The following is a 27425-nucleotide window of genomic DNA, read 5'->3' as shown; positions in this document are numbered from 1 at the left end:
GCCAAGTTTTGAGCTTTTATTACCTTGTTTTTAATGGAGTTAATTGTGAGTTTATATAATTTGATTTTTAATAACATCTGTGTTTAATAACTGATTTACAAAATTCCTGGAAATTGAACAACTGGCTTTCAGAGGCCTCTTTGGATCAGGTCCACCAGCAAGGCATAATATCAGCAAGGAAGGAGGAAAGGGATGGCTGTTGGGTTCGCAGACTTTAAACATTTTAATTCAATAAAGTACAACAGTAGCAGTATTTTCACTCTCAATTGTGTATAATAATTAAAGATCTGTTAGTTAGATGATCCCCACAGTATTTCCAGATTCATTAAGGAAAAAGGCATCTTCGAATCTTTTTTCTTTTTCTCACCAACTTTAGCTACCACCTTACTTCCCTTTCTAGCTTCTTATATTCCTAGATTAAGAACAAAAATAATATTGATTTCCACCACAGGCAAAATGTCCAATGAAATGCAAAATAAAACTGGAGTCAATTGAATATTCTCTGTTTAATGTCTGATTGATTTTTAAGGTTCCCAGATAACGAATGGAATAAAAGAATTTAAAGCTGTCCTGAAAGGAGATAACTCAGTCCACATCCCTCATTTTATAGATATGAAAATAGAGATACCCCGTGTTTGGGTGTCTTGCCTGAAGTTTCCAAGCCAGGTAATGGCAGAGAAAAGATGAGAACTCTAGGCTCCTGATTGTGAAGGTCAGCCCTTTCATACTGCTTCACACCAAACCTTAATTTCTTGGCCACCTTTGTGAGGAGAATCTTTGGCACATTCTCTGAGTCTGAAAAGAAAGGACTGTCCCATTAATTAGGTTCCGATGCCTGGCCTGTTAAATCCACCACTGGCACAATCGCAGCAAAGAGCTACTCCAGCTCGTTGCGCTAGAAATAAACTAAGGTCTCATAGCAGCCATTATAGTCTAATTATATTTGACAGCCAACCTGACAGGTTTTGTTTATTTGTTTATTCTTTCAGTGCTTATGGCTTGAAAAAAATGAATTAAACTGTCAAAACCATCTTACCCTTCAGGAGTTCTCTCTTTGCTTCATTGAAAAGCTTACAAAAGCATCTATTTCTTTTTTTTTTTTTTTTTTTGTGAAGAAGCTTAGTCCTGAGCTAACATCCGATGCCAATCCTCCTCTTTTATGCTGAGGAAGACTGGCCCTGGGCTAACATCCATGCCCACCTTCCTCTACTTTATATGGGACGCTGCCACAGCATGGCTTGACAAACAGTGCGTCGGTGCGCGCCCAGAATTGGAACTGGGAACCCCGGGCCGCCAAAGCAGAGTGCGCGCACTTAACCGCTTGCGCCATCGGGCTGGTCCCCAAAGCATCTATTTCTAACATGCCTGGTGAAGAGAATAAAGAAATGATTTCATTGAGAAGTCTGTAAAAGAATGCACGGCTCATGTGACACTCAGCCTCTGGTACACTATGGGACACTGAGAAGCATGAGCATCATGTAGGAAATCACATATAAACTCTTTTGTGAACAAATCCAAGGTATGGTATTATTTTCAATCTGCTAAGGATGAGGCAACAAGTATGTTTAGAAAACTTGGGCAAAATAAGACACAAAATTGCATAGGATTCATAATGGCGTTATCACTAGTGGATGATTAACAGGTTATATTTGACCCTACCTTAACTTATTTTTCCCCAGATCACTCACCTTTTAGAAATATCAACAGTACATACTCAAATTTGATGTGATAAATAGAAATTAATTACCTTAGAATAGAGTCCACAGCTAAAGACCTCTGTTTTTTTCTCTGTCTGATTCTAATTTTACCCATGTTTTGGCTAAGACCATTGACATACCCTGAATGGCTCAAAACAAAGTAATAACAACTTTGAATAGTAGTGTTGAGATCCAACTCCATATCAACATGTTGAAATGATCATTTGATTCTAATAAAATAAAATACAGTATGGATCAACATATTTGAATTAAGGGGGAAAAAAATCAAAGCAAAAGCCAAAAAAAAAAAAAGGCCAAGAAGGGAAAGATAGAGTCAAATAGCAATAGCAATGTGTGTGTGGAAAGATTTTAGTTGGCAGCAGGCTCGTCATGAGTCAATGTTGTGACAGTACTGCAAAGTGCAGGAGTGTGAGCATTTTGAATTTTGCCTTCCTCTGAGAAGTACAGATGAGAGCGCCTCCTCGCCCCAATCCAGTCTAGACTGGAGATTTCATGCCTGGAGTGCCATCAGCTTGAGCAATATGTGTTTTCATTTTCCATGGCTTTGTATAAGTTAAGCTCCACTTGGATACCACTAAAACTCAATTTTGAGAGTTTGGGCACTATTGCATTTGCTCATTCATCATGTGCTTATAGCATTCTCTCTTCTAAGTTATGCTTCTTACTCCCTGTTCTAATGTGGCTATTGATAATTCTGTTATTGTTTTTGCCAATGTGAAAAGTAGAGAAATACGTTTTATACATGTTTCATTTTATACACTTTTATATACATAGCAATTTCCAGAACTAAAACTTTCTAACTTAATGAGAGTAGACTGTACTGTGTTTAGCTGTAGTCAGGACATAATGAAATACTTAAAAATGGAGTGTACTTGGGTGAAAATCTCCAGGAAGGTGGAGACTTTGTAAATCAATATCTACAAGGTGGAGTTGGGAAAAAAATGGAGAAGTCATATTTATGTATGAGAAAAGAGAAAAATTAGGGGGTGCTTCCTAACTAGAATAACTACTTATAAAAGGAATTGTCATACTTTAGTGGAATTCAGTGTATTTTTGTAACTCTATCAGTGGATGGAAGTTGTGAAGTCACAGATTTTGATCAGCTTTAGAAAAATGTTTCTAACAGACTGAGGTATTCAAAGATGGAATATGCTGCTTTATAACCAATTTCCTGTTCCTAGAGGTGTTCAGAAGAGACTGAAAGACAAATATATTAACAAGTTTATAAATGGGATTGATTTATCAGATATAGGATTCCAATAATTGAGTTACAAGACTTCTTTTAACTCAGAGAATCTATGATTCAATGTTGCATCATTACTTTCTTCACCCACTGTTGATATCCAAAAGCTCCTGACTGTACGTAACTTGATTCAAAATGATGAAGAGAGAACTCCATAACCCTCATTTAGGTTTCTATTAACTTATAAAACACAGCACTTGTTTAAAAGTTTTGTTCAAGTACTATCCTGTCTGCTTGTTAACATTAATCACTCAACCTAAAAGAATGAGTAGTGGCTATTTACAAACTTATACCTACTCTTTGATCATAATTTTCCTATCTAGGTTTTCATATATTTAATTAACTTACAGACAATTCATCTATTAAATCATTTAACTTAGATATGGATTTACTATAGCATAGTCTTTACATAGGAATGTTTAATAATGGAGAATGCTATTTAATCAACGTGTTGAAGGTGAAGCCAATTCATAATTTGAAAGGTCAACAATAAAAGGCCATCATCCATCCATCATGATTTAATCTGTCATATTTTATTAAGAGCTACTCAAAAACAGGTGAGAACATTCACAAAAAGATTAGCTCATAATATGTAAGTTAGCATTCTGAAACCATCACTAGCCATAGTGTTCATGATATTAATTACATAGAAGTATGCTATGTTCTAAAGGAGAAACAAAACTCCTTAAATATTAACAACACTAAGATTAGCCTTTAGAAATGTAAAATCAAATGCAAGCGTCTATGGCGTCCAAACTTCTTCATGAGGATGTCAAAATGATAGGAGAAAACTCCCTAAAAGATGGGTGTTATGTTATTCATCTCCAAATGAAATAGCTCAGATCACAAGTCCATTTCTACACTCCATTATCCTGAGATGAAGCAATTAAATGTTCTCTTCTTTTCCAGATGGTGTTGACTGCCAAAGAAAACTTGTGAAGATGCCCTTTAAGTCAAAATATGCTTGTCGTCCTACATCATTCTTTTAACCACCACTATCTCTAGTCTGCCATTACACATGTTTCTATAATTCAAATTAGCTCATATATGATTGACAAGTAGGGGAATGATGTCAGTATTATACAAAGTTTTATTGGTTCACATGCGATTTTATCGAGCAAAAGGAGACAGACAAGTGTTAACAGATTATAACCTTCAGCAAGAAAGCGACAAGCCATCATCTCAGCCACTGCCCTGGCAGTGGGAGTCCTTCTGGAACATTCCAACCAAATCCAAGCAGGCAGGGCTTCCTCCCTAGACAGGCTCATCATTAACTTTGTCCAACCAGTGACAAGTTGTACTTCCTTCCAAGTCCACATTACCATCAGCCTGTCTTAGATCTCTGTTTCCGTCTATGCTGTTTCAGTATCTACCAGACCTCCTCAATTAAAGCTTTTTGGGCATTATTAAAATATTCTGTGGCAACATTTAGCTATACTAAGCTGCCTGCCTAGGCAGTCCAAGTTAACCCCACGGGTAATTGTTACTTTCATGTTTGTGCTTCAGTTAAAAAATGTCCTTAAGATTTGCTTTGTCATCTCCTGCTACTAAGCAGAATGAGGTCTTTTGGTAACATACATCATTATAGAGAAATGTCTCTACTGTGAAAGGTACAGGAGATCCAGAACTGAATAACACATGGGCTGTGACTTCATAGCTCCCAGGGTTCAGCAAGAAGGGCATGCAAACTATGAGTTTTAATACAATATGATGAGTGCTATAGTTATACTAGATAATATGAGATTTCAGAGGTTAAACGGCCCAAATACAGTGAGATTTATTACTTTCCAAATGGCTTATTCCACTGTAAGGAAGTTATGATTGTCAGAAACTCATTATATTGAACTAGAATTCTTGTTCATTTCCCTAGATCAATAAACATTTACTGAACAGCTTCTATGAGTCAGAAACTTTTCTGGACAACTAGAGTTGAACTAGTGAGCAAAACTGGACTTGGCTCTAGTGTTATGGAGTTTATGTTTTAGAGGCAAATAGAGGCAATCAACAAATACACAAGGAAATAAATGAACCTGTAAATAAATAAAATAATTTCAGATACTAACAAGTTCCCCAAAGTTAAACAGGGTAGTAGGACAGAGAATGACTGTGCAGGTTGGAAAGGAGGTTAATACTCTATATGGAAGTGAATGAATGCTCTCCTGTGGTAGAGTATGGGGTTCAGCCAATGGAAGATAAGGGGGGAGAGCTTTGCAGGCTGAAGAAACTAAATATGCAAAGTCTTGAGGCAGGGAACAGTATGTTAAGGGGACAGAAATGGGGACAGGGAGGCTGGTTGGGAAGGTAAGCAAAGGTCAGACAATACATTAGTCCTTGGGAATTTGGATTTGATTCTGGGTGAGATAGAAAGAAGAAGCTGAAATCCTTTAAGCATGGAAGAGATATGAGACGGTTTATGTTCTGAAAATGTCACTTTGACAGCCATGCGTAGAACCAGTTGCTGGGTTGCAAGTATGGAAGGAAGGAGACAAGGTAGGAGACAATTGTGGTGTGCTAGGTGAGGTATGATAGTGGTTTGACGAGGATAGAGGGGGCCGTGAGCAATGGAGATGAAGTAGATAGACCACATACGGTTTAGCAGTAGGATGGTAGAACTTGCTAATGGATGGAACGTGTTGACGATGAATTGATTTCAATCAAAAAAGGCCATCAAGTAAGCATCGATAGTTCTCTACATCTCTACTGCATTTTGTTTCTACACTCTTCATTACTGGAGGTTTTCAAGCTAAAGCTAGACGACAAATTTTTGTGGCTATTATCGAAGTTTTCCTGCCTTGGTTTGCTTGTATATCAGAGCAATATCACCTCTAAAGAGGCATCTGTCAAACATTTTGTACATGGGTACAAACTGGGTCTTCGTAAGGAATATTATTCATTTAACAGCATGGACTATTAGGAGAGAAATGTGCATCAAATTCTATTCTTTCTGTAGTCTAAAAGACCAAGTCAACAGCTCTCCATTATACCTGGAGATGCCCTCTACACCTCATGGTCCCTTTCCCAAACATCCATCCCATACATATACACATATACCCTTCAACATTCAACCTCCCTCCAGAAAGATAAAATCATCAGTAAGTACTCTAATCCTATAGTAATAGGCAATGAACAAAAAACTGATTTATACTAAATCACCAAATGCAAATGTGGTGTGAGAGGATAAGAATGTTTGACTAGCACTACAGTATTATAAAATAAACGATATGCTAGTCATTGAAGGCTCTTGTCCGTGTAAGTGAGCAGAAATATATAGTATTTGCTTATTATCTCCAGCCCAAGTAGTAAATTATCACTGAAATGGCAAAGACTGAAGTGGACATAAATTTGGGGTTTGCTGTGCTGAGGAGTTTGGAGCTTGGTATATATTTCAAAAGTCTTTGGAGGCTACCGATCATCATGATATGTAGCCCAATACTACAGATAAACTATAAAGGTGATTTCTAGTTTGAAACTTAACCAAGTTTCTCCTCGCTCACAGTTAGAAAATTTTTTTTCTCTGGTAGAGAGTTTACAGATTAACTTTTATTTCTTTTCAGCTTCAGATCCATTGCTAAAACACCAAATTATTCATATTTTCCTATTCTCTGGGAAAGAATTTAAAAAATTAACCTACCCACCATTTAATTTTCTTTTGATTATAGATTGAGTGATTTACTCAAAAATTATCTATTAACTCTTATCCTCTAACAAACACTGTTCTAGGCACTAGAGAGTGATTAACAAAAGAGATGCAGACTTTACCTTCAGAGAGTTTATATTCTGGTGAAGGTTAGAAAGACAATAAAACAAGTAAATACATATATAATGCATAAATGAAACAAAACAGGAGTGGTAACAGAGAAGGAAAATTTGACCTATTTTGCATGAAAGTAAGTTTGCTTAAAGTAAGGTATATGTGTATATTGGAGTTATGAATTAGCTAAGTCTGTCGAACAGCTGATTTTAAAGAGAAGACAGTTGTGAGTTTAATCTCCAGATCCTCCAGTTAGCATCTTACCCAATGGTGGCTATTTGCTTGCAAACAATTGTTGATTAGTATGAGGGAAATGGGTTACAGGGTTTGCATGGCTGAGTCCAGACCTATCACCACTCCTAGTAAGGAAATAAGTATATGGTCGACTGTTGGTGGAATATGGGCATCATCTTAGCAAGCAAAACAAATTCCATTTTCTTCCATTGTCGTTATATTATAGATTCAGCACCAAATGTTTGCAGTATTCTATCAAGGCTGCTCTATTTATGTTCCATGTGCAAGGTGTTTGTTTTCTTTTAATGTTGGTGGTAGCTGGTGGCTTCTTCCATTGTGGCAGTGCCATAGAGTGCCATTTTCTCGTCCTTCTGCTCCCTTAACTGCCTCCTGCCTCATGCAGTTTCTCGAAAAGCAGACTTATATGATTACCTGAGGAAGCCAGCTCTAGTAATGTCCCAGAGGGATGATACTCTGTTAAACTAAGAGGATCTAAGGCACGTGGGAGGAAAATATGACTGGACACTAGATTCCCCGGTTGCTCTTAAGAGCCTCACTCAGTTTTCAATGTCTTTCTGGTGATATTACAGAGCTTTTTCTGGATAACTTATATTTCTCTTCCACAGCATCCTTCCCAAAGAGAGAGGGGCAGAAAATCCTGACTCTTTTATAAACATTTAAATGAAAATTCATTTTGCTAAAATATAGTATATTCTATCTATGCTGACAATGAATTACTTTTTATAATTCTTTGAACATTTCAACCCATTTTCATGTGTGTCCTGTCATTCATTTGTGGGCCCATGTATTCTCTTTGGTGTTCTAATTCCTATTCTAGGGAACAAATTGCAGATCCTTTGTGTTTTAATCATCAATTATCCTACTCAATTGCTGTAAGTACTCTGCAAACTAAACCTGGTGTCTGTCTTAACTGGTTTAATTATTGAAGAGTTTTTGAAAGCACCGGGATTTCCTTAGTGATCAATATAGATCAGGCCAGTCTTCAACCACTTTGTGTTCATTATTAAAGCCTGAGGTTCCAGTGCTAACTTGGGGACAGAGAGCTGATGAAGCTGGTTAAATAAATGCCTAATGAGGCAAGTAGACACTGCCTCTGATCTTAACCTGCCTCTGGGCTCTGAAAAATTTAAATGGCCCCAGTGACAGAGTATCACACTAGGTACTCCCATTGTCCATCTAATGACTATTTCAAGCTGAGCTGAGAGGCACGAAATAACACAAGTAGTGAATTACATGAAACACGGAATTTACAGTGTTACAGATAATTGTGCTTATCAGCTATTAATATTCTGAGTCTAGGGCCGGCCCTGTGGCTTAGCGGTTAAGCGCTCGCACTCCGATGCTGGCGGCCCAGGTTCGGATCCCGGGCGCGCACCGACGCACTACTTCTCCCGCCGTGCTCAGGCCGCGTCCCACAAACAGCAACTAGAAGGATGTGCAACTATGACATACAACTATCTACTGGGGCTTTGGGGGGAAAATAAATAAATAAATAAATAATTAAAAAAAAATATTCTAAGTCTCAATCCTACTGCTTTGACCCATCTCATAAAACAAAGGTCAGCAATCTTCAGCAAAGATAATCTTCATAGAGTGTGAAAATTATGAGATTCAACAATAATTGACCTGAAATCCCAGCAAAACAGATTGATACTCCAAAACCATTACAACAATTACAAGGGATCTGGGGGACATAATACTCCTAGCAAAAGGTACTCATTAACCTTCTCATCAATAAGAATAGAGGATGTAGTGGGATGTGTACCACTGGAGTTAGGTCAAAGATGGGACAGGTTGGCTTTTGCTGGTTGTAGAGCTCTCAGAGAGCCAAGGGCCACTTTGGTCTAGTGTGGGTGAGTGATACAGAAATTATACCAGATGAGAAGTAGACACCTGGCCAGGAAGAAATATAGCAACATAAGTAATCCCGTCTCTGTTAAGGGAGGCAACGTGATCAGTGCCCTTAATTAAGGGCAGGCATTGTGAATATCTTTGTAAGTTCTCTGGTACTGGAGCTATTCAGTCCAACATATCCATGATAAGTGATTATGTGTGTACAGAGTTACATAATCTTTCTGTATGTCAGTTTCCTGATCTCTGAAATGGGCTGAGAGAGTAGATCTGATGAGAATAAGGATTCTTTCCTATTCTCAAAGTCGATGAGTCCAGGAGTCTATGGCAAAATGGTAAGATGAGTTTTTGTTACATTTTGAGATATGGTAGCCCTTCTTCAACACAGAAACAAAGAGTTTGCATTAAAACTAGGTTTGAGATTGCTAGAAACAAAATTTCAGTAGCCTTTGGTGATACTGTCTTTGCTGCTACTAATGTTAATTTGCACAATGCTGTTAGCTTTTGGGGGGTCTTTCTAGCCCAACCACTAAATTTGATTGAGTAGATCTGGAGGAAGAAAAGGGAAAAAATGAGTATAGATATGCGTTTTCCATCTTCATTGATTTGAAGTCTCTTAAGTTTGCATGAGAATATTTCCCCAAGGGCCCTACTATCAGATGATATGGAAGTAGAATTTTGAGTATTCAGAAAAATAGACTTAGCAAGCTAAACACTTAGCAAGCTAAAGACTTAGCAAGCTAATCAAGGAAATAGCAATATTTCCTTGATCTATAAAAAATATATTCATCAATAAAACTTGCTTCAAACACATTTATTGAGTACCTATTAACAGCAAGGGACTATGCTATATTCTGTTGGAAAGACTAACCTAGACATAAGTACCTTCCCTCAAGGAGCTTTTAACTAGTGGATGTACAGAACTGTATTAGAAGATAATGTAGACAGTGAGAAAAAAATGTTGTATGGAAGAGATTAATTGCAAATGGGAGAATTGAGCAGAATTTAAGGAAAAGGGAGTATTTAAGTGGGTATTAACGGATGAATAGAATGCCAACAGGAGAGTTATAAGCACAAAAAGGAACAAGACTTTTCATTAATGTGTACATAGAACTCCACTTAAATAATCTAGCATTCAAAAACATAAGTTTATGCTTAAAAACTCACCAATGTCACCAAAAATGTGACAGGAATAGGAAAGTTTTCTTTCCAACTAGTAGTTTTGGTCTTTACGCAAGTTCAATAAAAAATATATTTTTTTCTTTTAATAAAAATTATGGATGGTGGGGAAATCTAGCTGAACTGTTTATTTATTTATTTTGCTTGAGGAAGATTTGCCCTGAGCTAACATCCATGCCAATCCTCCTCTTTTTGTATGTGAGTCGCCACCACAGCATGGCCACAGATGAGTGACATAGGTCCATGCCCAGGAACTGAATCTGGGCCACCGAAGCCGAGCACATGGAACTTAACCACTAGGCTACAGGGCCAGCCCCCTAGCTAAACTGTTTCAATGGAAATTCAAGCAATGGACTGATTCTATGTCAGCTTAAAACCAGGAAGTACTGATGAAGCTCTCCCAGCTCTTGGGAATGGATGTTTCAGAGGTGTAGGTGAGGGGGAGCAATCTTACTTTCTGTCAGCTGGCTTTTTGCTTTGCTTACTCTATTTGTTTTGTTTTGTTTGAACCAGGCCTGGATATGAATTTTCAGTTAGAAAGCTCTCTTCTGAGACCCAAAGGTAGACACATGCTTACAGATAATGAAAAAGTCTGGGTTTAGTTTCAGAATTATCCTTTCCAAGGTTCTAGTACAAAGAGAAAGGGGGACATCCAAATTCCAGGGGTTGACACAAATAACAGGACAGATTTCAAATTGGCAGCTGGCAGGGAGAATTTCATGAATTCCCAGCTACTTTCCTTCTGGAAGAAAGGCTGCCCTAACCTTGCCCTACCTCACCACCCATACAGTTTTTAACCCTTTCTCATTTACTGAAAAATATTTCCTACAATTCTCTAACTATTGGCTCCCCAGTCTTACTTTTCTTAGTCACTCTGAAGCATGAAACTGATTGAGCTTCCCAACTTCCTAGTTGCTAAAACATGACATTCTGTTTTCTCCTTTTCTGAATAATGATGGCAGTTAACGTTTATTAATGAGCCACACAGTTTAATAAGAGCTTTACATGAATTGTCTCATTTCATCCTCATCACTCACCAAAGGAGTAGGCAGTTATAATCTGCATTTTATAAAAGACAAAACAAAACAAAAAATAAATAAACTGGGCTTCAGAGGGGTGAGGTAATTCTCTGAAGGTTTACTACCTTTTGTTCTTTTTTCTCTAAAAATTTATGGTTTTCCCAATTTCTGTATTTTTATTCTCTTTTTTTGTTTGTTTGCTTTTGCTTCTTCCTCTGTGATTTTACCTATTCTCAAAACCTTACACAGTAATCACGGGCAGGTGATTTCTGAATGCACATCTCTAATCCCCCAAATGCTTAATATCTTCTGACAATGCCAGCCAAGCTCACATTTCCAAAAGTGTCCTATCATTAAATCACTAGAATAGCGAGCTTCTTTTCTTTTGGTAGTCGGCCTGCGTTCTTTTACCTTTAGGCAATAGCCCCAGCTGTAAGTGAACTAGTCCGGCCTCCACTGACTACAGTCTGGCGGGGTGTCAGTCAAGGTAGCCAGCCCTCTTATGGCCAAATGACCATGCATACCCCTGGTTAGTCCATCTTGATCTGATTAACACAAAGATTAGAAATAGTAAAAGTTGATACATTTCAGATAATTTACCTGAAAAAGATAGCACAACAAGTCGTACAAGACCCCTAGACTGTACGGGCCCATGTCTTTGCTAAGCCTACTCTTTAAGTCTCCCCTCTGAGTCTACAAACGCTTGTATTCTTCCAATCCATCTCTTTCCTCTGATGCTAGCTAGAGTCAGTCTTTTGTTGCTTGCAAACACACGCACAAAACTAATATTCTCAACAATTATTTATTTAGTATCTACCATGTAAGAAGCACTCTGTCAAAGGATGCAAAGAAAAATTATTTGGACTTTATAGTCCTAATAACAAGCGACTTTTATTTTCATGAGTAGACACACATAAAAGAGATAATTATAATACAATGTGTTGGTGCCAGAACCTACAGGCAACTGTGAGACATCTTCCCAAAACTTCAACTTTCTAAATTGCTGTCTGAGATTTAACACCAGAATTTAAGAGACAATAGCATAGGTAAACAGTCTTGTATGATAGAAATAGGACAGCTTTCATACCATCAAGACATAACCGAAAACTAAAGAGCATATTTGTCAAAAGATGTGTTGATCACTGTTGGAAGAATAGACTTGTAAAAGAAAAAGTGGGAAGATTCCAAATAAGCATTGATCAGTGGAGAGAGAATACCTTCACCTTTGAGGAGAGAGTACTTCACCAATAGCAGAGTGAGGTGGTAAGATTGAGGAATTTGGAGTTATATATTGTTTGTTCAAATTCTGGAGAATTTGATTAATCTCTCTAGATGTTAATTTCCTTAGGTCTAATATAGAGATAATGGCATCAATTTTACTGGCTTAATGTGAGGATTAGATGAAATAATTCATTTTACATACAATGCGTAGTGCACAAGTTAATATAAAATATTAATACATTTTACTATTATTATTATTATTTCTACTACTGCTGCTATAGAATTGGTGTAGTTATCCACAATATGAGAAAAGATTATCAGACCACCTTAACTCAGCACCATCTAACTAACATTTGAATTATCTCATTCTCTTAGTTCTGATTCTGTGCTCGTAAAGCAACCTTGCTAACTGGCATCCTACATAGGCCTGCCTTGAGGGAAGAAACACTTAGCTTGGGCCAATTAGTCTCTAGGGATGTTCTATTTTCATACATAAACTGAGTGTTTGCTTTATATAAATCAAACTTGTAAGTTTGGCAAATGAACTCAGGCTTTCTCCCAAACTCCTGGATGTGGAACACGCTATGATAGACACAAATGCTGGGGTCTTGGGGAGGCATTTATGTAGCCTAGGCATCAAGGGAGGCTTCTTAGGAATGTGTAGGAGTTTACCAGGTCAAGGGGATGATGAAGAACTGATTACCAAAACAGTGCAGAGCAGATAGAAAGTTCGACAACATCAGGATATGGAAACAGAATCAGCAGGAGGGGCTGGCGGGGGTTGGGAGGTGTTACATTAAGGGACTACAAGTGATGCTGCCCTGATATCAGTTCCCCTACATTAGACCCAGCATATATGGGGTTAAAACCAAAAGCACTCATCCTCTTTCCCTGCTCCTCTAAGTAACATTCATATGTAAATATCGTTTTTTTTAAACCTTTGTATACCTGAACTTCACAAGGCAAATAGATGTTACAAATTGTTGAAAGTCCAGGTGGCCTCACTCTGAAATTTTGGCTAATTACCAGTTCTTGAGGTTTGTTACAGGGAAACTGATATCTAGAGAATATCAAAAAGCTAAAGCTTCCCATACCTCAACTCCTTGACTTCCTGGCACTAGAATCCACCATCCACCACAGGGAGGAGAACCAAGGACACCCACCTGCAATTCCCTTATCTTGCCATTCCCTCCCCTGCAAGCAGCCTCACAAGGGCAAACGGCAGGCTGCTAGGAAGGCACTGACCTGCAAAGCCACAGCTCCCATCATGTAATCACTCACAGGGTCTGAGATGACACAGAAAGCTGGTTTTGCAGAACCCAAGACACCTGGTCCCAAGGTACTGATAAGGAATGGATAAAGATAACAAGTGACTCAACACCAAAATGTCTGCTCGGACCCTTGCACAGTCACTCTCCCGGATGTCTGTGGTCATGACCACCATGGCTTCTCTCCTTTGATCTCCCCTTTAAAAACCCTTGCTTGATGCCAGCCTGGTGGCGCAAGCAGTTAGGTGCGCATGCTGGCTGTGGTGGCCCCAGGTTGGCCCGTTCCAATCCTGGACGCGCACCAAAGCACTGCTTGGCAAGCCATGCTGTGGCAGCGTCCCATGTAAAGTGGAGGGAGATGGGCATGGATGTTAGCCCAGGGCCAGTCTTTCTCAGCAAAAAAATAGGAGAATTGGCAGATGTTAGCACAGGGCTGAGCTTCCTCCCTCCAAAAAAAAAAAAAAAACCCTTGCTTGTAACTTTTCCGGGAGTTCAGGATTACAGTGAGCTGCCTGTTCTCCTTGCTCAGCACTTTGCAATAAAATTCCCACTTTCTTCCACTACACTCAGTGTCAGAGATTGGCTTGCTGCGTGACGGGTGAGTGAACTCACTTCAGGTTCGATATCACAAGAACTTCAGTGTTGCTAAAGAAACACATAAAGGCAGGAAATCTGCGGAGACTAAGCACGAGGCCAGGGCTAGTGTTTGTGTTGAATTATTTCCCCCCAAAATTCATATACTGAAGCCCTAACCCCTAGAACATCAGAGTGTGACCTTATTTGGAGACAGGGTTTTGACTACAGTGGTTATTAAGTTAGAACGAGGTCACTAGGGTAGGCCCAAGTCCAGTATGACTGGGGTCCTTATATAAAGGGTAAATCTGGACACAGAGACAGACACTCATAGAGGAAGTTGATGTGAAGATGCAGGGAAAAGGCTGCCATCTATAAACCAAGGAGAGGGGCCTGGAACAGATCCTTCCCTCATAGCCCTCAGAAGGAACCAACCCTTCCTACACTTTGATTTCAGACTTCTAGTCTCCAGACTGTGAGTCAAGAAATTTCTTGGTCTAAGCCATCCAGTCCGTGGTCCTCTACTACAGCGGCCCTAGATAACTAATGCAGCCAGATTTTAGACATCCCTATGTGTCTGCTAAGGAGCTTATACTCTCTCCTTTGTGTGACAGAGAAACTTTGAAGAAAGGTGTAATATGGCCAGACTTTGGGGGTGTGTGTGTATGTTTATAGACCATTATGATAGCTCTGTAGTGGATGGATTCAAGGAGACTGAATACTCAAGTGAAGGTCATCAGTTAGGAAGCTATTATGTTAGTCCAAATGAGTCATTACTATTTGCACTGGGTTGAGATATATTTAACTGGGAAATCTGGGAGTTATTTTTGGCTTTTTCTAAGTGGTAGGGAAAACATCTCCCTTTCCCCATCTTTCCATGCAGCAGCTCCAGGCTACACTTTATAGTTCTCTAAAAGCAGTGAATCTCTTTCATCTTTGTCAGTCTTGAAAGAAAGAAAAAAAGAGAGAGAGAGAAAAGAAAAGGAAGGGAGGGAGGGAGAGAGGGACTGAGGGAGGAAGGAGGGAGGGAATGCAGGGAGGGAGGGAGGAAGGAAGGAAGAGAAAAAGGGAGGAAGGGAGGAAGAAACTCCAGTTGGCTCTACTTGTGGCAGATGATCACCTGGACCAATCACTTTGTCCAGGGATTTGGGAAATCAAATTGGCCAGCCTGGATAATCTTGGGGGTGACTTAATTTTTTGATTAACAGTCCAGCCAGGAACACATGGAGTGAAGAAGAGGCATTTATAAAACAATAGGTACAGAAAACAAAAAAGGAATAGATACTCAAATAATACGCTGCCAAATGCACTCAGTTGAAACTTTGTATCTCCATTGCGATTTAACTCTACCTTCTTAAGTTACCCTACCTTATATTATGGGCTTAACCCCCTTTTGTACATTGTCAACTCCTTGACTGTTCTGTTCATCTTTGTATCTTTAGCAGCTACCACAGTCCCTAGAACAATGGGTGTTTGATATATGTTTTAAGGGCTGAATTGTAAATAAATCACTAGAGAATTTTTTGAGAAGATTAAACAGATGGTACTTGGCCTAGTGCAGGTGCCACCCCCGACCTCATCCACAGTCAACTTGTTATTACCACTTCCAGCCCAGGAGCAGGTGGGAATCTGGTGCTGCTTAGTTGACGATAGAAGCAGACACAGTGGTCTGAACACTGCCTTACAAGCGTGTGCTAAATTGTTTACTGGCCAAATATATCTCCCATTTCTTCATGTATGCCCCTTTCTAGTATAACTTTACTTAGCCTCCATTAAGAGGCATTTTCTACTTTTCTGAGTCTGGGCTGAGCTTATGACTCACTTTGAACAACACAATATACCAGAAGTGACAATGTGTGAGTTCCAGAGCCTAGACTTCCAGAGGCCTTATAGATTCTGTCTCTGAAGTCCTAGGATGCTGCCCTGATACTGCCATACTGTGGAGCAAACGACCACACAGAGAGAGAGACCCAGCTGTGCTAGCTGTCCTGGTAGTCCCAGGTGAGCCTGATTCTCAGGCAACCCACCTGCTGAATGCTACATCATCAGTGGATACACGTAAGGCCAATAGAACACCCACTCAGCAAACCCACAGAATCATGATAAATGATAACTAGTTATTATTTTAGGCCACTAAGTTTCAGGGCACTTTTTAACGTAGCAACAGAGAACTGATGTAGAGCAAGACCAAGCTCACTTTCCCAGGTGAGCACTGAGGAATGTTCTCTAAAACTTTCTAGTTACTAGTGTTACTAGTATGTTGTAGAAATAAATCCAAATGAAAACAAGCAAAGACTATTTATTCAGTGCTTTGCATAGCAAGGGAGTCAGCCACCACCACTTGCATTTGGCAGAGACTCAAAGGCCGGCAGGAGTGGGAAATCTTTCTAGTAGAAAATAGGGAAGGCTTCAAGTCTGGGGAAGCTGTAGGTGGGCTACTAGAAGCATGGCATCCTATGTGATTGGTTAGGGGTACATATTTGGCTTTCTACTTTTGGTCCTAAGCTGGAAGTGGGGTCAAAATTTAGGGAAGCTTTTAGTTTAAAATTTGTGCCCCTTTCAGCCAATTGTGATGGAGATTATGGTTTGGCTTCCTGGACTGGTTGATAGAGATAGTAGTCTGACATCTTGGACTGGTTCCTGTAGATAACAGGTTGGGTTCTGCAACCAGGTTTGGCTAGTTTCAGCAATGGGTCAGAGTTCTATTTTTATAGATGGTCTAATCATTGTCCATTTCCATATTGTTTCTCAACATTTTACTTTTTTATAAAGAAAATTTATCTTCAAATTGTTTAGGACGTGAGGCCCAGGCTGGGTTTAAACAAGGTAAACCAAATTGTAGGAAGAAGACCTTTGTAAAGTGTTCCTTAAGAGGAAAAGTTATGGGTCAGCAGAGCTTGGAGTTTTAATCCCCAAGGGCAAAGGAGTCCTCGCATTTCATGGGCAAAGTAGTAAAGGCAAATCCTCTAAGCTGAATGTTATTAAGGGATAGCAGAGCATGAAAAAAATGTATTTCTGTCCATGTTATAAAAGCTGCCAATGCTCCAAGGCAGTGTCACTAAGAAGCCTCTTTCTAGATGCAGACACCTGGGGTGAGAATAAAACAGTAACCCATAAACCTCCAGTATCATAAACCAGTTTATTAATTTCTTTTCTCTTTTTTTTTTTGCAGGGAAAGATTCACTGTGAGCTAACATCTGTTGCCAATCTTCTTTTTTCCTTCCTCCCAAAAGCCCCAGTGCATGTTGTATATGTTAGTTGTAAGTCCTTCTAGTTCTTCTATGTGAGCTGCCGCCACAGCATGGCTACTAACAGATGGGGGTGGTGTGGTTCCATGACTGGGAACCAAACCCAGGATGCCAAAGCAGTGAGACTGCTGAACTTTAACCACTAAGCCATCAGGGCTGCCTCTATTAATTTCTTAACAGAGAAGGGAGTTCAGTGAAGGCCTGGAACTTAAATAAGTTTTGATTAGTTCCACAGAATCGAAAAAATGAAACACTTCTTTTAATTCACTCAGCAAAACCCTGTTGAGCTCCTGCAACATGTAAATCACTATTTATCAGTGGGAAGGAAAAATGGATGAGGCGTGGATCTTCTTCTCAAGGGTCGGTAGTCTGGCAGGCTCAGGAACACTAAAACATGATTACAAATCCCTAGGATATGAGGTGAGATGTGCTAAGGTGGGTAACAGGCAATAAGCTGTGGGAGTATGAAAGACCAGGAGGTTCTCTTCTGTACTTAAAAAGCTGGGGACTGATACTGTAGAGTGCATGCTGGTAAGGATGAGGCTGGAAGGAGGGATAACACCTTTGCTCTTAAAAAATTGAGTTGTGGGTAAATTCAAGAGCAAGAAAAGGCCTTTGGGATCCCTAACAAATTAGTAAAGCTACAGGATAAAGAGTATTTGTCTGGAGTGTAGGGTTTGATTAAAGAACCAAAAAAAAAAAGAGAGAAGTGAGGAAGGAAACTGAAGAAAAAAAATCAGTTTCAACCAGATGGTGGAGGACCCTGAAGGTTTAGATAAGAAATTTGACATTTATTCTATAGGAAAATGTTCATGATATTTTCGAGCAGTAGAATGACCTATCCAGAGCATCACTCTAAAATGAGTCATCCAGTAACGGCTTTTACACTGAAGAAGCCTGAGCCTGCGTAGGAGGGCACCAGATAGGAAACTACTGGAAAGGTCTAACTGGAGCATCAGGAAGAAAGTGAGGGGACATAATTTTTAAGTATCTGACTAGATGGGGGCTTGGAACTGAAAAAAGAAAAGGGTAAATAAAAAATTAGAATATTAAAAAGTTGCCTATTGCTAACTCTACAAAAACAGCCCAAAGATATCACCCCATGTGATTTCAAATGCCTGCTCTACCCTGTGAAATCAGAGAGGGACACATATGGCCATATGATTTATCATCATACCTGGAAATTAGGACTCAGAATTCTTCTTTCTTTTCTCACCGTTGCTATTTCTTTGAAGAGCTTCCTACAACCCAAGTATTCTCTCAATTTCTGAATGTATTTATGAAATGGTGATAATGATTTTGGCCACTTTCATGTGGATTTAGAGAGGAGACAAATTGAATTCATTTCTGCAATTCACATTGAGAATTTCAGAGGTTTTCTTCTATTTCAAGAAAAATATAAGCTTCTAAAATACTCATAATGGGCAAGGTTGGGCAACTGAAATTGCCTTCTGCTCTGTGGAGAATGCGTAATATGAGCTGGAGGAAAAAAAATGATCCTGAAACATGAGGTTTCATATCAACAACAGAAAAAAAAAATCTAGAACATAAATTGCAGTTTTCTTGCAGAATATATAACAGCTCACTTGTAGTGCTCCTATCCCTTGCTGAACAGAGCCAATGGAAAACATTTCTCGATTCAGCATTTTGTTTGATCCCTTACTATGCAGTGATTGATCATAGCAATTTCTTTCACATAAACAAAATCCTCCAGATAAGCTTGTTGGAGACACTCAAGGCTATGAATACACCATAGACCCAAAACTAATATTTTGCTTGCAGTGTTTAAAGTCAGTGCCAGTAGGGCTCAAACTACTTGTATCATAAAAACAAAACCCTTTTAAGCATCCTGATTTAATCCAGTTCTGGGAAAAGGGCATTGCCTAAACATGTTTCTCGTGTAGTGAGGTATCTGTCTTTTCATTAGAGCCCCAATATACAAGCAACAAAACGTATGGCGTAACGCAGGCAGCATCTTTAATCATTAGGAAACGATCCAGCAACTACTCAGCTATCTCATTTCGGAGAGCAGAGAGCTGTATCGGGAAGGAAGAGAAATGGAGGACCACATTTCCTGTGATCCTGAACATTTTCTCATATTGATGATGGTCATTTTTGCCACTGGAGTAGCTGGAATCGTAATTTGAGAGGAGTGTCATTTTCTGCAGATACAAGCCTTGTGTAATCCTCCCATTTAAATGACATGATCTTGCAGGCTGATGATTTCATGGCCCACCATTTGTCACTTCCCCACTGCCTGAGAGTGAAACAGTAGCTAAACGACAATCGATAGACTGATTTTATTATGCATGCGTGTTCATCCTGTTTGAACTAATTTTTAGTTTGTTAATTATGTTTTAATATGTCACCAAAGGGAGAGGTGATCATGATTTTCCAACAAAAGGAAAGAGATCATTGAATGAGGAGAGGATTGTTGAATTAGGATAGCTTATAGGAAATCTATAGTTTTCCCACCAATGACATAATGTCTATAGGGGAAATAGCCTGTTTACATTTTAAATCTTTTGAGCTCAACTGATGGGTTTCTTTTACTTATTACACTTCAGATTTTATTTTTCACCTAGACTTAACAATAATCATATGAACACTTACATTATGTTATTAAGAATATGTTTTTGTGCTTTTGATATGGATAAATAATTTTTTTGAGGTATGGAGCAAGTAGACATCAGCCCTTGAATCAAATGTTGAAAGTCATTCCTGGTGAGATACCTCTCTTTTTATTTTTTGGTGGGGGGGCAGGGAGGAATATTGGTGCTGAGCTAACATCTGTTGCAAATCTTCCTCTTTTTGCTTGAGGAAGATGGTCCCTGAGCTGACATCTGTGCCAATCTTCCTCTACTTTGTATATGGGACACCACCACAGCATGGCTTGATGAGCAGGTGTAGGTCCGCACCCGGGATCCAAACCTGCAAACCCCAGGCTGCCAAAGCTGAACATGCAAACTTCACCACTAAGCCACCAGGCTGGCCCCAAGATACCAACCTTTCTGTTCAATAATCTGTAAGTATGTTTGGAAAGAAAGGTTTTAGCATATTACGTTTTTTGGCCAAAGACAGGTTTTTAATATAAATAGATGTTAGTAAAATCTTGGGACCCATGAGTTGAATGACATTTTCAAGATGTAGCAATGATGTAAATCAGGGGGTGGATTACTAGAGTCTCCTTGTGTGAATATTGCTTTTAGTCTTTCTGAATCCTCCAGTGTATACAGTAGTAATAAGTAGTGGCCTTGGAAGGTGGATTTACTATGATGTGTCCTCTTTGAAACTTTTTCTTTCCTCTTTTCTTGGCATCTGGACTTCAATACCTTTAGGGTAGCTATAACATTCATCTTCCAAATTAAAAAAGGGGAGTTATTAATAAGTATGTTAGGAATATTGACCGAAACTGGGGATATCTCTGGCAAACTGGGATGTATGGTCACCCTAACCATCTTAGGTGGCATGGTATGAAAATTCCCCCCATACCCCTACATAAATATAAGAATTGTGAATTAGTAGAAAGAATGTCTGCTTATATGGCGTGGGGCAGGGAGAGGTGGGATAGGAAAAAATAGAAAGTGGAGAAAGTAGCATGCAAAATCCTTTGCATGAAGATGCTATCTAGGTTTTATCACCCAAGAAGATAACATATTAATAATTTCCTGAAACTGGATAAAATTAATTACCCCTAGTACAGGCCTTCTTCTCCCAATTGTTGTCAGTTCTGTGCACCATTTTCTTAGGATACTTATGAATTTGTTCCTAAGTTGCAAATGATGCAATGTGGCACAAATATGGTCTGAATTTGGTCTACACAATTATTGGGATTGTTGGTGTTGTTTTTGACATAAGTTTGTTTTGTGTTTGTCCTCTGTAAGTTGTTGTAAGTGACTCTACCTCTAGATCCAATTCAAATGCTAATTAAATAATTTGAATATCTGAGGGATAGCAAACCTGTGATTGGGCTGATGAAGCAAGATGGATACCATGTCCTGAACCAGGAATCCAAGGTGGTGGGTTGTAGGTATTCTCTGCTAATTAGCTCTGGGACTAGAGAGAGCTGACTCTGTTCTGTGGGTTCCACTTCTGAGGGAGGTGATTCCTGGATATCTGTGGCCCCTATTTACAGAAAGATGCTTCTATAAAATGAAAGAATACAAAAGCAAAGTGAGTCAGAATGAGCACCCCTGGCCTTATGCATGTCATCAACATTATGCTTATTTTTTACATACAATTAAAGCTATTTTTTTCTTCTGTTGAGGAAATTTTTGCTTTTAAAAGCTTTAAATTTGTTGTCACAGCTTAAGCTAGAAAAAGTTAATGAACTACTCATGGAGAAAGAACAATTTCATATTGTTACTATATCCTCAAAATGTTTTAAATCTTATATGTGATACATCCATATTTTCTACCCCTTGTCTTTTTGTTTTGGTTTTGGTTTTGGACTTTTTTGTGAGGAAGATCGGCCCTGAGCTAACATCTGCCAATCCTTCTCTTTTTGCGGAGGAAGACTGGCCCTGGGATAGCATCGATGCCCATCTTCCTCTACTTTATATGGGACACCGCCACAGCATGCCCTGACAGGCAGTGTGTCAGTGCGCACCCCGGATCCGAACCAGCCAACCCCAGGCCACCGCAGTGGAGCGTGCGCACTTAACCGTTTGCGCCACCTGGCCGCCCAACCCCGCCCCCCACCGCCTTTTTTTTGGACAAGAACAATTGTACTTGCTTCCATCCTTTCTTCTCTTCCTCCTCCCTTCTCTCAACAATTATTTATATAGAGTTTGCTATAGTCCAGGCATTATTCTTGGCACTTGGGATATATTAAGGAATAAAGCTAATATAAATCTCTGACCTTGAGGAGTTGATATTCTAGTAGAAGGAGAAAGACAATAAATAAATAGTACAGGTGAGGAAATAAGTGTTATGAAAAAAAAATAGAACAGGTTAGAAGTTTTGGAAGTACTGTGTCAAAATGAAGGAGTACCCGTATAAATTTTCAATGAGATAAGCCTCATTGAGAAAGTGACATTTGAGTTACATGGTATTGTACAAACAAAACTGAGAGTTATTATTTTTATTTTTCAATCAGCTCATCATTTCACATATAGTAAACTGGAGATTAAACTCTATAGTACTTTGACATCGTCAAGATAATAAAATAATCAAACAAAAAATATAACATTGGGTGACCAACAATAATCGATTTGTCCTGGGTCACACAGCTAGAAAGTGTCCATGCTGGCATTTATATCCCGGTAGTCTGCTTCCAGGTTCCATGCCCTTAACCACTAGACACGTTCTCTTGAATTTTTTCATACTGTCGGGGGAAGAGGGAGAATCTCCCTCTGCCCTTTCCCTTAAGGTTCTTCTGGCTGGCCAAATAATCAACAAGACAGGTTAGCAGGAGAAAATAATACCAAGTTTAATAACATGTATACATGGGAGAAACCAGGGACACTGCGTTTCTCAACACAATAGCAGAATTCTCATCTTAAATACCATATTCAGCCAAGGACAAAGGAGGATTTTGGGGGTAGGAGGAGTCAGTTACAGGAGATTACCACTAAAGCACAGTAAACAAGAGTAAAGTTATTATGCAGATTTAAGGCCTCACCTTCCACATTGATAAGTCTTTAGAAATGAGGCCATCCTCCCTCCTCCCAAAACAGAGAGGGAGATACCTTTACAAATGGAGATTTCCCTTATAAATGTAAATGTTTGTCTGGCAACTCCTTGCAGGGCCATCCAGAGAATGTGGCCAGAGAGACAGAACTTCTGATAAGATGGGCTTGTTGGTGCCTTTCCTATTGTAACATTTATCCTACATTATCTTTACAGCCATCATGATAGAAGATCTGTTCCAGGAAGGAGCCACCATGTCAAATTCTTTAGGCAGTTAGTGGGGGAGGTCAAATGTCCCTCAGAGAAAACAATCAAGGTAAAGAGATATATTTTAGGATGGCCAAATCTTGATCTCCCACAATACCAAGGAAAATGTTGCTGTGGTTCCTGACACACCCTCAATGATCTCAATAGTGATTTTGCACTGTGTAGGGCTATTGAGAGGGTGGAGGACAATTACTAATATTCCAACAAAAACATTGGTGGTAAATCTGATGAAATGAAAGAGTTAAGCATGAGGAATAAAGAAAGCATGAGACTCTCTCTTCCCACTAAAAATGGATTAGGTGTGATTAGGTGCTTCTCGCCCAATCTTAAGAGAGAAAGCCGGCCTGACTGGTGTGAATGGGAGTTTAAACGTATATATCAGAGGGAGAAAACATCCCCTTGAATTTGAAAGATTGCAAATAAATATAGTTTAATCCGTTATGTGTAATTCACATTAACAATAACTACTTCAAAATTAACGTCAGCTAATGTTAGGATTAGTGGATGACGACTCTTAAGCTTTGCTGCAGGCTATTCTTACAGAGACCCATTAATGCCATTATGGCTAATTCCCTGAGGCTTATTTTTTGGTCTTTCCTGATGAAATATTAAGCTTTTAAAAAGAGGTTTATCTGAAAAGAAAGACAAACCAAACCCTTGTTCAACCTGTTACATCGATTTTTCTTTAAGATAGTCTGAGGCATTGCATAAAAATTGGAAAAACCATAGAGGCTTGGGCAACACTTGAGAATCTGTGGAAGTTTTTTACTTCTTGAACTTGACCTCTTCTTTTTCAGCATACTCTAAGTAAAGGATATTATTATGATCTCCAAAATATATTTTATTGCTTCAAATATTGAGAAGACTGTTAATCTTCTACTTACAAAATCTCAGAGGCAGGAAATAATTGGAGAATTTAGCACTCAATAATATTAAGCTCTAATTTGACTACTCATCCTTTTCTGATATTAGCGGTTATTTCAAAATTAAAGATTAGACGTTCTAAAAAGAAAGAGAGAAGTGTCTTGTGCTGTGGTTATTCTTTAGTTCTCTCACTGAAAGATGTCCCTTAAGAGGCAATATGCAAGCATCTTCTTTAATTAACTTTTCTTTGTTTTGGGTAGCATCATTTGTTTTTATCAAAATTTGAGTATTTTCCCCAAAATGGTATTCAATGAGATTTCTAATCACTTGAATGCTCTCTCACCCTTTTCTCCTCTCCTGCTCAAAAGTCCTCAGGGCTTCCTTCATCCTCTTTTGTTATCACTGTGTCTGAGGAGGAAATGCCTGTCCTCACTGCCAAGGCCAACAGGTTCATCTCCACTCCAGCAGCTTTTGCTTCTAGTTTCCTTGCGGACATTGCTCCCTCAGGGAACTGTTTCCTTACTTGCATCTTTTATCTCTCATTATCTAATGACTCAAATTAGCTTTCAAATGTGCTCAACCTTCATATCCACAAAACACCATCTTTCTAAGGTATTTTTAAATATTAAAAAGTAATCTCTCGGGGCTGGACCAGTGGCAGAGTGGTTAAGTTCGCGTGCTCTGCTTCAGTGGCCTGGGGTTCGCAGGTTCGGATCCCAGGCACAGACCTACATACCACTTATCAGGCCGTGCTGTGGCAGCATCCTATATACAAAATAGAGGAAGATTGTCATGGTTGTTAGCTCAGGGCCAATCTTCCTCACACACACACAGAAAAAGTACTCTCTCCTCTCCTGCCCTCTACTCTCTCCTCCTCTCCTCCTCTCTTTTTGTCTCTTCTCTTTCTCTTCTCTCCTTCTCTATGTTTCCTGTCTCTTTCTTCCTATCTTTCTCTTCATTTTACTGGCAAACTTCTTGAAGGGATAAACTGCTTCAGCTTTCTTTACAGTCTGGCATGTGAGAAGACCATGGCCTGGAAGGTAGGAAGACTGGGATTGTTTTCCTGGTTTTACCTTCTAGTGTGTAACCTTTGACAAATGACCTGAACTCCTTGGCCCTCAGAAACCATACTATATCTCTCTAGATTGTAGTGAGGTTTACACAAAATAACATATGGTAGAAGCACATAGCATAGCACTTGGCAGATAGCAAACTCTCAATAAATAATAACTGACTTAGTTTTCTCCAGGGTCCATACCACTCTATCTTTCTAAGATAGATTTTTTAAAAGTCTGGTCTGGGGAGGAGAGGGAATAGTACTAAGAAGTAAGTAAATAACAACAAATAACTATTTAGTATACACAATGGGTCTAATAAAACATTAGGTGCAAGGGTTCAGGCCATGGAAGAGATCAGAAACTCAGTTTCTCTTCTCAAAGAGGTATAATGCAGTGGAAACACAAGTAGGAGAGACACAGTGATGAGACAGAACTAAAACAAATCTAGGATGAGGAATGTGGTTCCTCTCAGCTGTCCTATTGTGATAGCCAGTCTGGAAAGATGGGGCTCTTAATTTCTTCAGTCACATGCTGATGCATACATCAAAGGATGGAGTCTCTTCCCCTCCTCTTGAATCTCAACAGGACTTGTGACTGGCTTTAACCAATAGAATGCAGTAGAAGTGACAGTTCCAGGCCTCACCTTTAAAAAGATCAGGGCTTCTTTGCTCAAAATCATGCCTGCCGACTTTATAACTGGATTGACTTTCTGACCGTTATTGTTTTTCCTTCAGTTTCCCATTGTTTTCTTCTTCCTGCTGGGAAAAAAATATGCTTTTTTCCCCACTACATTTCGTAATTTTACCTGTTGCTTGTAATCCATTTTTCAGTTAACTTTGTTAACCTTTTCTCTTTTTGGTTAGTGTTTTCTATGTTGCATTTTTTCATTAAAAAAAAATCCTTGCCTGCTCCAAAAAAAAAAAAAAAGATCAGGGCTTCAGGATTCTCCCTCTTGGCAGCCAGATGCCATGTTGTGAGGAAGCTCAAGCTAGGCTCATGCAAAGGCTAAGTGGAAAAGAAGAGAATGACTGGCCATCCCCTAGTGGTTCCAGCCATCCTGGAATGAACACACGTGAATGAAGAAGCATCTCGGACATTCCAGGCTCAGAAGACAAAATGGAGCAGAAGGACTGTCCCACTGAACCAGCACTGATTGCCCAATTATGGGATATAATTGAGTGTTGTAATTCAACCCATGAAGGTTTGAGGTGGATTTTTGCACAGCATTAGATAACAGACACAGCTGCTAACATACTTAGGCAAGTCATCTCAACTTGCTGATCCAATTCTAATTTGTAAAATGAGGTAATCGAACAAGTTCATTACACAGACCCCTCCCTGCAAAATTCTGACCATCCATGATTTTTGCATGTGCAAGTATTCTGACTGATAAAAGTGAGAACATGAGTTCAAAAAGTCTTGGCACCTCTGCTTTTATTTCCTTTGTGACTCTGGTCCTCTCTCACTGGTATTTCAACTTTAATTAAAGATGATATAGCACATAAACCAGATTAAGTGAGATAATCTGTGTAAAATATGATTCAGGAACATGATAAGTACACCATCAATGTTAGCTTTTATTATTAATAGAAGAATCAGGAGAGCCCACAGTCTGGCCCCAGAGTTTTCTACTCTGATCCTCACCAACAGTGGAAAAGAAAGTACAGTTTGTGAGTCCTAAAGATAATTTTTGTAGATGTTTTTGAACATGGTAAAACCTCTGTGTTTCCCACCTTAAAAATTCAATAATTAATAATCTTCACACTTCTTCAGAAAACTTAATAAAAAGTAATGTACTGAGGCATCACATCTCTATTCCTTCTTAAAATATCTTTACTGGAAAATCAGAGCGGAGTATCATGAGTAATTAAAATTAAACTCTGCCTAATAAAAATTGTGATTTGAGATTATCAGTATTGGTAAGGAAAATTTTTAGAACTATACAGAAAAAAGAGGACAGAAGAGAGTTAAAAAAAAAGAAAAAGAAAGAAAGAAAAGTATTTCTGGAAATAAACTCAACAAAAAGTAAAAGGACATATGACTTTGTAGACTGTCACAGGTTTGCAAAAGGCATTTTTTCTTGTAGATACAGCTCATTATATGGTGAATCCTGACCAATTTTTCTTTATATCCAGAGTTGCTTAATTTAAAATAATGTTAATTTCAAAGGAAGAAGATGATGTTCCTGACCTCAAGGTGAACTCAGTCTGATATTGCTAAGCCACCTCAAACAGTTCAAATGTATAACTTAGATATGAAGTTAACCACAACATCAGAGA

Source organism: Diceros bicornis, chromosome 2, assembly GCF_020826845.1.
Source record: "Diceros bicornis minor isolate mBicDic1 chromosome 2, mDicBic1.mat.cur, whole genome shotgun sequence".
NCBI classification, from domain to species: Eukaryota; Metazoa; Chordata; class Mammalia; order Perissodactyla; family Rhinocerotidae; genus Diceros; species Diceros bicornis.
This window is presented reverse-complemented; position numbering follows the sequence as displayed.